Here is a 10645-nt window from a genome sequence, read left to right on the forward strand (position 1 = left end):
TTGCCGGGGATGTTGCAATGGTGTTATGTTATTGGTTATTGTATATATGTGAATATTGTGAATATGTTTGCTTTTGTTAGCTCTTGCTAGTTTTGGGATTTAATTTTCTTGCTTCTTATTTGATTTTGTTTTCATTTTCTTCTTGCTATCATGAATTCTCACCTTGGCTATGAGTTTGGTTATCAACATGTTGTAGGAAATGAGGACTATAATGAAGATGTGTATCAAGAATGGGATGAGCAAAGGTGGGAGGAGCCATATGCATATGATCAATCTTCATGGCAACAACCTCCACCATTGCACTATGAAGAAGAGCCATTCTATGATGCATACCAATCCAATGGCTATGGTGACTCACCTTGGGACTTTCAAGAACCACCACCATATGCCTATGATTCATACCCTCAACATAACTCCCAACCATACTCACAAGCCCCTTCTTACCAACCATCTTCATATGACCCTAATCCATATCCATCCTACCAAAAACCATATGAGCAATATGAACCACACATAGAGCCACCACCACGCCAACATCAACATTTTCAAGAGCCACCTCCTCCACATTATTACCAAGATGAACCACCTCCAATATATGAAAATTTTCAACCACAAGATGAATACTACTTTCCACCACAACCTCCCATGGAAGAATACTCATATCTATTGATCCAAGAGCCACATGATCCTAATCATACTATCCAAGAGGAACAAGAGTCAAGGAATCATCTCAAGGAAGCATTGGATCAATTTCAAGCAACCATGGAGTGTGTTGTGCAACAAGTGGAAAGAATGGAAAACATAGAACCACCACAACTCTACCAAGAAGAACCACCTTCCTACTATGAACCTTCCCCCCAATTTAATGAACCCTTCCACCCATCCCAATCTCTAATGGATAACATCCTTGGTGTTCTTGTTCAAGGGCAAGAAGAGATGAAAAGGGATGTGCAAAATTTCATGGCCACCTTGGATACGGTAACAAATCAATTAGCCTCCCAATGCTTGAACACTCAAGGAACTCCCATGGCTACATGTGGAGAATCAAATGAAGAACATAGCATGAAGGAGAGATTGGAAACTCCGGTGGGAAATGAAGGAAGTTGCTTTGTATTGGAACAATTGGAGGAAGCTTTAATTGTTGAAGACAAGGAAGAAGTGGTAGAAGACTTAGGAGATGCGGAGCCTCCATGGGAACATAGAGTTGAAGAAAACCCCTCCAAGATGATTGAAATTGATGCTAGGAAGGAAAGTGCACACCTTCCAAGACATATTCCATATGAAGATTTGGATGGGATAGAGCAAGAAGTGAGTTCCCTTGGTGATGAAGATCAAGCATCAAACCTTAGTGGTGAAGAATCCTTTGAGCATGAAGAACCTTCTCCCAACAAGATGGAAAGCAATGTGGAGGTAAATTTTTCTTACCCTCCCATTTATGACTTGAGTAGGAGAAAAGGTTTATATAAAATTGTTGAACAAAGGATTATAATTGAGAAGTCTTGTGAAGAGGTGGAAATCCTTAGAAAAAGGAGGATGGGAATTGAATACGCTTTATCAAACCTCTTGGAGTTGTCTTTGCCTAGGTTGCCATCTACTCCTTCATTTGAGTGGGTGAAATTTATTTCTATTAGCTTTATTATCCCACTTGAATATGGTTTGCTTGAAACGGATGGCCAACTTAGGGAGCTTTGTGGGATGAAGCGTAAACGAAAAAGGTTTTGTGGTTGGCGTTGCAAATCAAGGCTCATTATGGTTGATGCATCAAACATGAGATATAAAGGTTGGAGTAGTGCTCAAATAGATGGGTCTAGGAGGATTGTTGGCCACTATATAGAGAATTCACCTTACTCACCACCCGGTTGGACTAATAATGATGATCAACCTCAAGACGGGTGTGAAAACAAAGTGTGGGATCCCGGATTACAAGAAGAGGATCAACTTTGGGAGCCCCAAGCTTGTGAAGAACTCCATCAAGACTTGGCTCAATCCATGAAGAATCTTGGGGCACAATGGAGAACCAAGCATTGGTGGGAGTTCCAAGATGAATTCAAGCACAAGCCACCTTGAGAGGAGCCCTCCATAAGTCCAACTTAAGGACAATAAACAAAAGTGCTAGGTGGGAGACAACCCACCATGGTAAAATCCTTTCATTTTCTCTTTTGTATATATTGGTAGAATTAGTTTAATTTCATGTTTTGTTTAGTTAGTTGAGTATGTTTGGTAGTTTAAGTATGTTAAATAAGGTTTTATGGTGTTTTGGTAGCTGTTTGGAGGTTTGGAATGCATGGATTGGTGCAAAAACATAGAAAAAAATTTTTGAAAAACAGAGCACCATCCACGCATACGCGCACTGCGTGCGTACGCGTGCATCAAGCGTTTTGGACCATCCACGTGAGCGTGCCATGCATGCGTACGCGTGGATTGAGAAGTTCCAACCTCCATACATTTTCCAGAGAGTTGTGCCTGCGCCGCGCCAACGTTGTGCCTTTGGCACAAACCTACTTGCGCACACGCGCCCATGACGCGTACGCGCCACTCTTGAAATAAGCCAACAACGCGCGCGCGCCATGTGTGCGTACGCGTGGATGCCCTTTCTTCCATCCATTTCTTTTCTTTTCCTCTTTCCATTTCTTTCCTTCTCCTTTCTTCTTCCCTCCTTCTACCACTCTTCCAACACTTCCAAACACCATGAATAACCATTTATTTTAGTTAGTTAATTAGTTAGTTGGTTAGTTAATTAGTTAGTTTTTGTTTAGCTTTCATTTTATTTTCTCTCTTTTCATTATACGTGTTGGAGTATTGACTTTGTTTACTATACATTGCTATATCCCTTATTGCCTAAATGCTATTTTAGCATGAATGTTTTTAGATAATCTTTGTTGGATTCTATGATTGAGGTTATATTTTGTTACTTGGTTTTGAGTTCTTCATGCTTACCTTTTGAAAAAATACCAAGTGATGAGAATTGTCTTCGAGCTTATAACTTTTTTGAATTGCATGTTGTAGCTAGCCATCATGTGATTTGAATCTTTTTCCTCGATTAGGCTACCTCTTGATGGATGATGTTGTGCATTTACCTTAATGCATTGTATTTCATGATTATATCCATCCATATGTTTGACTTGAATGCTTTCATGCTTCTCTAATGCTTGTCTTACCTTACAAGCTTACTTAAAGCATCTCAAGCACACTAGGATAAGTGAAGTGCATGCTTCTTTTGTGACATAGCTTTTATGCTAATGTGTATTCTAAACCGCGCAATTTAGAATTCACACACCTAATATTTCTTAATGTCACACTAATTCACTCACCTCATTCTAGTGATTTACCTCATTCCAACAATGTATGCTTCCTTGCTTTTATATCTTCTCATCTTATGGTGTTACATTTTTGTTTTTCATAACGAATGCACCACAAGCAACCATGGAAGCGGAAGAAAGAACACATAGCAATCCGGAGAGTCGCCGTACCCCCTTGCTCATCTTTGAGTGCACCGAGGACGGTGCAAACTTTTAAGTGTGGGGAGGTCGTCCGACCGATCGGCAATCTTGGGTGACAAATTTCTAATCCCAACACTTTTGCATTTCATTTTAGGTTTTTAGGATTTTTACTTGCATTTTCTTATTTTTGCATATGCATACACAATAAGCTTAGTCAAAATAATGAGAATTTTTCAAGATTTCTATCTATAGGGCATGTCAATTGATTTGAGTGAAAACTTTTCATAGAACTTGCTTGAATTATATATATTGTGGAACATGTTTTGAGCTAAGAACACAATCTTGTGAGACTTGAGCCTAATGATGTGGTTACATCTTATAACCACTTATTTTTCCTTCTTGTGTGCATTATTCTCTTTCTATGATTGTAATCTTTGATTTGTTTGATTCTTTATGTCCATTATTTTGTGTATTCATGCATTTATGTGATTGAGGCCATCATTTCATTTAGCTCACTTACCCAAATAGCCTACCTTTTATCTTCCATTGTTAGCCAAATTTGAGCCTACGATTAACCCACTTGTTCTTAATTTAGCACATTACAAGCCTTAAAGCGAAAAACAATAAATGTCCTTATTTGGATCTTTGATTAGCTTAGGCTAGTGTGTGTGTATATCATTCAAGTGTGGGAACCTTGGGACATTGGGTGAATAAAAGGGTATTTTGTATTGTTATTGAAAATATTGGGAATTGGGTATATACTCATGTATCGATCAAATGTAAAACCTTATGCATTGATGCTCTTGTATATAGAAAGAAAAAAAATTGAGAAAAACAAAAGAAAAAGAAAAGAAAAATAATATGGAAAAGAAAAAAAAATAGAAAAAAAAAGAAGAAAAAAAATAATAAAAAGGGGACAAAATGCCCCAAGGCAAGGTCCAATAAAATCAATGCATAAGTGTTGTGAAATGAAAAAGAGAATGCATGAGTATGTGAAAAAGTGAAGAATGGGTAGCTAGATTAGAACTTAATTGTATAGGATGTCATAGGTTAGGTGGGAAGTCTAAGTTTATCAAAGATTCAAATTTTAAGCTCACTTGACCAAATATGCATCCTACCTTGACCCTAACCCCATTACAACCTAAGAAAAAGACCTCATGATAGATGTATGCATGCATGAAATATATGTTGATTGTTAGAAGAAGAACAAATCTTAGAAAGCATGATTAGGAGAGAATTGAGTGAATCAACCCTAAACACTTGAGCGAATAGAGTGCAAACACATCCGGTGAGGGTTTGATGCTCAATTACATGTTTTCACCTATGATCATCATTCTTCATGCAAGTTTGTAAAAAAATATTTAATAGCTCAATTCAATTGTGAATTGGCATGGTTGTTAATACCTTTAGCCCTTGTGCATATATGCATCTTGGGAATTGATTTATTTTGACCAAGCACTTGCATTCATGTAGATAATTGCATATAGTTTAGGTTGCATTTAGTTAGATTTCATTGAATAAATGTTGATACCCCTTTGCCTTCTCTTGGTTTAAGCATGAGGACATGCTTGGTTTAAGTGTGGGGAGGTTGACAAACCCCATTTGTAGGGTTTATCTCGTATTGATTTTTGGGGATTTTATCACCTTTTACCCATATTTATTTAAGAAATAGCATGGTTTTGTATATTCTCCTTTAATTGTGCTTGAATGTGAAAACATGCTTTTTAGGACTTAAAATAGCTAAATTTAATTCACCTTGATTCTATTAGATGCCTTGATATGTTTGTTAAGTGATTTAAGGTTTAGGAGGCAAAGATTGGATCAAGGGAATGAAGAAAGAAAGCATGAAAAGTTGGAGAACTCATGAAGAAATGGAAGAACCGGAAAGCTGTCAAGCCGACCTCTTTGCACTTAAACGACCATAACTTGAGCTACAGAGATCCAAATGATGCGGTTTTAGTTGGGTTGGAAAGCTAACATCCGGGGCTTCGAAACGATATAAGATTTGCCATAGTTGCTACACGTATGGTGGCGCGCACGCGCAAAGTACGCGCACGCGCCGTTGCTGCCACCTAGTTCACTTAAAGCAAAACGTGGCCAACGAATTCTAAAGCCTTGTGGGCCCAATCCAACTCATTTTTGATGCTATTTAACCCAAGGAGTGAAGAGGGAAACATGTATTAGTAACCATTAGTTTAGTTTTAGCTTAGTTTAGTAGTGAGTTTTAGTTTCTAGAGAGAGAAGCTCTCACTTCTCTCTAGAATTAGGATTAGGTTTAGTTCTTAGATCTAGATTTTAATTCATCTTCTTCTACTTCTATCTTCTCAATTCCTTGTTGTTACATTCATTCTTCTTCCATCCTCTTGTTGTAATTCCCTTTATGTTGTTCTTGCATTTTGTTGTAGATCTACTTTTGTTCCTTCCTTTCTCTTTCAATTCAATTCAAGGTAAATCATAATAATTGTGTTCATTTGATTTGTTGTTGTTTAATTCCTTGCAAATTGAGTAGTGTAGATTTACTTTTCTTGCAATTTTACTATGCTTTCCTTTTATGCCTTCCAAGTGTTTGATGAAATGCTTGGTTGGATTTTAATATAGATTTTGTTCCTCTCGGCTATGGTAGAGTAATTAGTGACGCTTGAGTTATCTAATGTCTTTGTTGATTGATAATTAGAAGTTGCTAATTGATTTAGATACCGCTAAAGCTAGTCCTTCCCTTGGGAGTTGGCTAGGACTTGTGGAATCAAATTGATTCATCCACTTGACTTTCCTCCATTATTAGAGGTTAACTAAGTGGTAGCAATGGACAATTGTGGTCACAATCGAGGAGGATAACTAGGATAGGACTTCTAATTCTCACAACCTTGCCAAGTGCTTTTTAGTTGTTAGTTTATTTTCATTGTCATTTACATTTCATGTCTCTTATCCCAAAACCCCAAAATACAATCTATAACCAATAACAAGACACTTCATTGTAATTCCTAGGGAGAACGACCCGAGGTTTAAATACTTCGGTTTATAGAATTTAGGGGTTTGTTACTTGTGACAAACAATCTTTTGTATGAAAGGATTATTGTTTGGTTTAGGAACTATACTTGCAATGAGAATTCATTTGTGAAATTCTAAACCATCAAAAATCCAATCATCAATGACACTCCTTCACACCAGTCTTATTTGGGCATCGAGGACGATGCTTCATTTTAAGTGTGGGGAGGTCGCCATCTCTGGCGTTTATTTTGGTGAACCACTACATACTTTTTCTTTTATTTTGGATATTTTTCTGTATTTTTCTCTTTTTCTTTTATTGTTATTTTCTGAGTACTTATACATTGCTACTTGTGTATTTTACTCTATGTGCTACATTTTGCATCTTTAGTTCATACTTTAGCCATTTGGTTTATTTTAGTTGTTTAGTTTAGTTTGCAATTCTAATTTATTAGTGGATTAATTAGTATAGTTTACCCTTTTTAGCATAAGATAGTATAGTTTAAATAGAAAAATATAAAAAGGAAGTAAAGTAGAAACTTTAACAGAATCAAAATAACCCACACCTTGTATATATAGCATTACATGTTAGTTGACAACATTTCATCAAGGAGGAACATTAAAACTTTAAAAGCTACCCTAAATAATTTTTTTCAAGAGAATAATGGGAATTTTTAACTAAACCTGCATACAATATATGAATGATATATGATGCTTGAGTTAGAGAACACACAGCCTATGAGTCTTGAGCTTAAATTGTATGGTTGCATTCAAACCATAATTTCATTTCTGTGTGTCACATTTCTTTTTATTCTGATGTTCTTTACTTTGCTTTAATCTATATGTCCAATTATAGAATATAGGATAGATATATACCAAGAGAATGATTGAGGCCATCATTTGATTTTAGCTCACTCACCCCAAATCAGCCTACCTTTTACATCACCCTTGTTAACCCCCTTGAGCCTTTTTAAAACCCCTTTATTCTATTTAGCCAAATTACTAGCCTTAAGCAGAAAAACAAAGCAAAATCCCAAGTGAATCCTTAGTTAGCTTAAGATAGAAAATTATGAATAGAGTTAAATGTGGGAGACCTTTTGGGAACATGGGTAATAGAAACAAAAGGGTAGAAAAAGTAAAAAGGAATAAAATAAAATTTGGGAAGCATGCTCATGAGAAAATCTAAGTGATTTAATCATCATGTGCATTAAAAAAAAGAGAGTTATTTTTCAGCATCTAAATAAAAGGGAATACAAAAAGGAAATTCCCCAATGAAAACAATGCACATGGAATAAAAAAATAAAATAAAAAGTAAAACATGAGCATGTAACAATAAGTGGGAAATTATGGAAAATTAGGTAAAGAAATTTTATTTTACTAGATGTGTATGTTAGGTGAGATCTTAGTCTAATTAGGGATTCGCTTATTAGCTCACTTAAACCTATACGTAAATCCTTACCTTTACCTTGGCCCCATTACAACCTTAATTAGGACCTCATGACTTTTTGGTATGACTATATTCTATAATTGTTGATTGGTTAGATGAAAAACAAAGCTGTAGAAATTAAGAATAAAAAGAAAAATAGAGTGAATAAACCCAATAAACACTGAGTGACTAGAGAGTAAACACAAAATCCAGTGAGGGTTCAATAACTCATCAACATATATCTGTGCTTAAAATTTACTAATTGTTTTGCAAGTTTGTACAATGTTTTCTTTCCCATCTCATTTGCTAAAGTGCTTTATTATTTAAGGGTTGGCTATATATGTATACACAACTCCTTGAGAATGTGAATTAACTTAGCTACATGTAAGCTTTATATATGAGTGGATGAATTAGAATTGCATGACTCATTAGGTAGATGCATTTAGCATAGGTTGCATTTCATAACATTCCATCACTTTAACCTTAACTATTTACCTTGGATTTAGCATGAGGACATGCTAGTGTTTAAGTGTGGGGAGGTTGATAAACCCATATTTCATGAGTTCTTTTGTGCTTAATTAGAGTGATTTATTCACCTCTTCACCTACTTATTCACATTAATTGCATAGTTTTACTTTCCCTTCCTTATTATGTCATATAATGAAAAACATGTTTTCTAAGCTTTAAAAATTAATTATTTTAATTACCTTTATTTCCATTCGATGCCGTGATTAGTGTGTTGAGTAGTTTCATATTTTCTAAAGGCAGAATGACTTAAAGGATGAAAAAGGAAACATACTAGAATGGAAGGAAGAAGCAAAACGGAGCTTTAAGGAAACTGGTATCCACGCGATCGCATGGATGACGCGATCGCGTGCCAAGCACAAATCAGCAGCGACGCAGCCGCATGACTGACGCGACCGCGCGCCTTAAGCAGAATACATATGACGCGGTCACATGACTGACGCGACCGCGTGGCAAGGAAAAGCTCCAAATGAGCGACCGCGTGACCCTCGCGGACGCGTGACAGAGGCCACGCACCAGAAATTACAGAATACGCCCCCAGCGAATTCTGAAGCCCTTTTTGGCCCAGATCCAAGTACAGACAGCATAGACCAGAGGTTATAAAGTGTGGGAATGCTTCCATTCAAAGAGAGATCGCATATTTTTACCTTTCAATGATCTAGATTTAGTTGAGAGGGAGATCTTCTCTCTCTCTCTTTTAGGATTTAGGATTTCTTCTTGTTTTAAGAGTAACTCCGGATCCAAGTTTAATGTTCTTTTAGTTTTACTTTTATTTATTTATTCCAACATTTGAATTGATTATTATAATTTATGAATTATTCCATGTTACAGATTTCTAATTGAATTAATGATAATTTGAGGTATTTTCAGTTTATGATTGTTCTCTTTGATTTAAGTTGCCATTACTTCCCATCTAAGGACACTTTTATTATTTCAGCAATTTACTTTTTTCCCTTTTTGGTTTTGGTTAAGAATTCAGTAACTCAACAGTTATTAAACTTAACATAATTGATAATCGTTATCTTGCTAATTGAGTTGAACTTAAATAATCCCAACCTTTCCTTGGGAAATAATTAGGATCCAAAGGTCAATTTAATTAGTCCCTTGACTTTCCTTTGCTCTGGTAAAGGTTGACCAAGTGGAATTAAGATACAACTTTCATTATTGTTGAGAAGGATAACTAAGTTGGACTTCTAATTTCCCTTATCTTACCAAAAGTTGTTTTACAGTTATTATTTATTTTTACTTGCCATTTGATTCACTCGTCATTTAAATTACTTGCTTCTCACCTTCTAAACCCCGATCACAACCTTTATAACCAATAGTAAGAACACACCTCCTCGCAGTTCCTTGAGAAGACGACCCGAGGTTTAAATACTCGGTTATCAATTTTAAAAGGGGTTTGTTACTTGTGACAACCAACACATTTGTACGAAGGGATTTTTGTCGGTTTAGAGACTATATCTACAACGCGACTGTTTTTATGACATTCTTTACTGGCAAAAATCTCGACGTCAAAAGGGAAGGCAAAAGCTTTCACCTCCGAGTCATGAGAGATGGAGAGATTCCTCTCAAAGGTGCATCAAGACCACTTCTATGAAGTTGTGGCCAAGAAGAAGGTGATCCACGAGGTCCCTTTTAAGCTCAAAAAGGGCGAATATCCAGAGATCCGACATGAGATCCGAAGAAGAGGTTGAGAAGTTCTCACCAACCCCATTCAACAAGTCGGAATCTTAATGGTTCAAGAGTTTTATGCTAATGCATGGATCACCAAGAACCACGATCAAAGTGTGAACCCGGACCCTAAGAATTGGCTTACAATGGTCTGAGGGAAATACTTAGACTTTAGTCCGGAAAATGTAAGGTTGGCATTCAATTTGCCTATGATGCAAGGAGATGCACACCCATACACTAGAAGGGTCAACTTTGATCAAAGGTTGGACCAAGTTCTCATGGACATCTGTGAAGAGGGCACTCAATGGAAGAGAGATTCAAGAGGGAAGCCGGTTCAACTAAGAAGGCATGACCTCAAGCCTGTGGCTAGGGGATGGTTGGAGTTCATCCAACGCTCAATCATTCCTACTAGCAACCGATCTGAAGTTACTATAGACCGGGCTATCATAGCATCATGATTAGAGAGGAAGTAGAAGTTCATGAGGGTATATCTAAGAACTCTACAAGGTGGCGGACAAGTCCTCCACTGTTGCAAGGTTAGCCTTTCCTCATCTCTTTTGTCACCTCTGCAATTCGGCTGGAATTGACATAGAGG

Source organism: Arachis hypogaea, chromosome 19 (assembly GCF_003086295.3).
Source record: "Arachis hypogaea cultivar Tifrunner chromosome 19, arahy.Tifrunner.gnm2.J5K5, whole genome shotgun sequence".
Lineage (NCBI taxonomy): Eukaryota > Viridiplantae > Streptophyta > Magnoliopsida > Fabales > Fabaceae > Arachis > Arachis hypogaea.